We start from the raw sequence: 3,907 nt of genomic DNA on the forward strand, positions 1-3,907 counted from the left end.
GAAAAGAACCAATAAATAAGAATATTAAAACCAGGTCACTTTCCCACCTGTATGGCCTGCAATATGACTTCCAAACTCATATTTGCAGAAGTTAAGCTCCTGGGTTATAATTCTTGAGACAAAGGAATTTATTTTCCTGGAATTTCTTTCAGCTTTGACAGGTTCATACAGAAAAAAACCTGCACAGTAGGAAAAACTTCTCTGTGCATCAGCTCTTCAGACATTCCCCAAGCCAGCTTGTGCAATTTCTGCACACATTTATAAACAGGAATTGGAAAAATCAGGAGATGGGTACTCTCTACCCCTATATAAAGCTCAGCTCTATAGAGGAACTGCGGCTTTCTGACATGACCTGTAACGGGAGAGGAGGCTTTGGAAAGACCTGGGGATTTTTCTGCCTCTCAGCTGGAACCACGGGCAATTCTCTCCTCTTTAAATTGTCCATCACTATTCAAGCTGAATGATAATGTTTTACTTAGATGCAAAAATTGGTCAAAATGGCAAAGTTGTGGCCCCAATGAAATCACTGTTTACTCCATCAGTGTTATTATTTGTAAGAAAATCACAACATAAATTAAATTATTCCATATGCCGGGGGGTATATGGGGGTGCAGGGGGGTGCTGTGGGGTGCAGATGGATGCTGTGGGGTGCAGCTGAGTGCTGGGAGTGTATGTGGGTGCTATGGGGTGCAGGTGGGTGCTGGGGGCGTAGGTGGGTGCTTTGTGTTGGGGTGGGTGCCACGGGGTATGTGTGGGTGCTCTGGGGCACGGTGGGTGCTGTGGGGCAGCCGCACAGGAGCACCCCCCCCAGCAGCCGAGGGTGCCACACACAGCACCCCCACCCGCAGCTGACACAGAGCCGGGGATGGGGGGATTTGGGGACCCGCAGGCTCTGAAATGGTCAGTCGGAGGCTGGGGGGGACCCCGGCCCTGTGGGGGCTCCAGGACAGCACTGGCGGGGATCCGGTTCTGCTCAGCATCACCTTCCTTCTCACACCCGGTGCCCCCTGGGTTGACATTTGCAGTGCCACATTTGGGGGGGCCAGGGCAGGCGCGGCTCCCAGGGTCCCCATCACAGCCTGGGGAGCCGAGCTGCCCGTGGGGAAACGCAGGGTTAACGGTCAGGAGCGGGCGAGTGGATAAATCTGCTGCTTGTTTGGGTTCCCTGCCAAAAAACACATCAGGAAGCGGCAGCGGATTTATTCCCACGCTGGGGCAGCCAGGGGGGTCCCGCAGAGCCCCCAGGGAGAAGGTCCTCAGCTGGATGTGGCCCCTGGTGCTGGGAGACAGGCGAATGTGGGGGATTTTTGCTGCAGGACGGGGGCACTGGGCTGTGGGCACTGGGGGTTTTTATCCTGGCCTCCCACCCCGGTTTTGGGGTGAAGCTCACGAGCTCCATCCCCAGCACAAAGCCGGGTCCCCCCTGGGATGTCTCCTCAGCCCCCACCAGCCTTTGACAAGGGAGGACGCACAAACCCAGCCTGTCCTGCATCCCACCCTCCCACCGCACTGCAAAATAACGATGATCATAGTAATAATAAAAAATCAATAAACATTTATTCGATACAGCTGTTTTCAATACATACAGTACATCGAGTTACCCCTCCGCGGCGCTCGGCTGTTCAGAGCTGCCGTTACAGTACTCTCCAACTGAGGACTTGTCAATGATTAACAAAAAGAACAGATCGTCACAAATCGGGAGTTTATTATAAGATAGTTTACTGTTAAAACAGTTTATTTTTTGCAAATAAACACTTTTTAATATATATATTTATATATTTATATATATGGTTACAAGTGATAAATTGAAAATTCTTTTTTTTTTTTTTCCGTTTTCTTTTTTTCCCCAAAATACACTTATGCACTAATAACTGGCATTGACGAGAAACATTCAGATATGCCGTGGGACGGGTGGCACCAGGAGAGAAAGAAAAGAACAAAACGCTCCCAACGTTCATGGGCGATGCTTTGGGATGGGGCAGCTCCATCGGTGAGTGACGGTGACCGTGACCGCGAGGGTGACAGCCCCGGCGCAGCACAGCCAACCTCGCCAGCACACCGCGGTCACCGTGAGGGGTTCCTGCCCGCACTGCCAGACCTGAGTGTCTCCAAATCCCGGGGACGAGGGGACAGAAGGGGACAGGACGCTGAGGCGCTGCCGTCACGAGCTCCTCCAGCTGTGGGGGTGACAGGGACAGTCCCAGCACTGGGACCACCATCCCCACCGCCCTGAGCCCATCGCCTGCCCTGAGACCCCAGACTGTCCCCAGAGTCCCCTCTGGGATGGTGTCACCCCCTCGAGGCCACCGCGGCTGTTCCCGCTCCAGCCCCTCGCTCGTTTGGGGACATTCGTTACCGAGGCAGCAGGACGGGGTTCAACCCGGACCCCCCAAAACTGCCCTTCCCCAGGTCTCCCCCTCCCCAAACAGCTCCTGGCCGAGCTCCTGCACCAGGTCTCACCTTCACAAAGAGCCACCTGTTAATTTAATCAATGAGAAGCCAATTAACATCCAAACCAGCAGCCAGGGCCACCCGGGTCCCCCCTCCCCGGGCTGGGAGCTTTGCCGAGGCCTTTCCCCCGTGGCGGGGTGAGATTTTGGGATCCAGCGGCTCCCTCCACCCCTTCGCAGAGATTTCAGTGCCAAACCCTGCGCCAGGTCCCCAGCTCTGCCCGCTCCCCCTTCCTGACCCCTGACAGTGTCCCCATGTCCTCCTTGTGACAAAGACCGAGACAGCTCAGGGAGTGCGGGTCCTACGGCTCCTGATGGGGAGGCAGCACCGGTACCCCCAACACCATCAAAACAAAGATCGGATGAAGCGCAAGTGGCAAACGGGCTGAGCCGCAGTGGCTAATCAAGCTTTCTCATTAATTGCAGCACTCAGGCAGGTTCCCTCGCCCACAGACACAGGTCCTGCTCGCGGGTTGATGCAGGTGGTGGCCACGGCATCGGCTCCCCCCGAGAAGCTGCCCCAGCATCAGCCATGGCCATACCCCCCTGCACCCCCGGCCGTAATGACCTGCCCATGGGCAACGACGTTAATTGTCAGTGAGCGGCTCCTCGGAGCAAGGAAACAATACTGAGCCTCTGGTGGGTGAAGAGCAGTGAAGGAAACCGAGGGTTGAGGTTTTAATCGACTAAAGTAAAAGCAGAAGCTTCTCCTCCCCCCCTCGACACTGCCTTCCTGGCTCTGCATAGGGGAAAAAAAAATCAAATTATGTTTTTCTGTTACCGAGAGAAAATGTGCCTGTTTCCCAAGGACCGAGGTAGCCTGGTTTTTGTCTGGGGACAGACGCATCCTGGTCTGGGGACGGTTCCCTCCAGCTGGAGCGAGGTGTGAGGATATTTAGTACAGACACGGACAGAAACTGGGGAAGGGGAACAACGAAGGGCCAGCACACCCTGGGGGTCCCATCCCCCAGGACGATGGCCAGGGAGGGCTTGGGTGCACATGGGGGGGTCCCAGCCCAGAGAGACAAAGCGGGTGCAACGTGCCCAAAAGCAGGACCGTGATTGTCACTTGATGCTGCCCCCCTGTCCCCTCCCACAGCCGGGGGGATTGAAACCCTGTTTGTCCTTCCTGGGCAACTGGCACCTTTGGGATGGAGCGCGATGGGGACCCTGAATCGCCCTTTCTGTCAGCTCACCCTGACCCTGGCACTGCCACTGTGGCGATGCCACCACGATGATGCCACCACAGCGCTGCCATCGCATCCAGCTATGTTTGCAAAGCCAACCTGAGCAGCAGGGCACAGCTTCCCCCATCACCCCGCGGTCTCACCGCGATGCTCCTGGCGCTCCTGGCATTCCCACAGCTTTCGGTTAAACCTCCAACCTGACCCCCCCACCTCTCCCATTGACTTCCAGGGGTGCTCCCAGCTCCCGCCCCGCCTCTCGCAGCCGCCCCC

The sequence above is a fragment of the Caloenas nicobarica genome, chromosome 15, assembly GCF_036013445.1.
Source record: "Caloenas nicobarica isolate bCalNic1 chromosome 15, bCalNic1.hap1, whole genome shotgun sequence".
In the NCBI taxonomy this organism is placed as follows: Eukaryota; Metazoa; Chordata; class Aves; order Columbiformes; family Columbidae; genus Caloenas; species Caloenas nicobarica.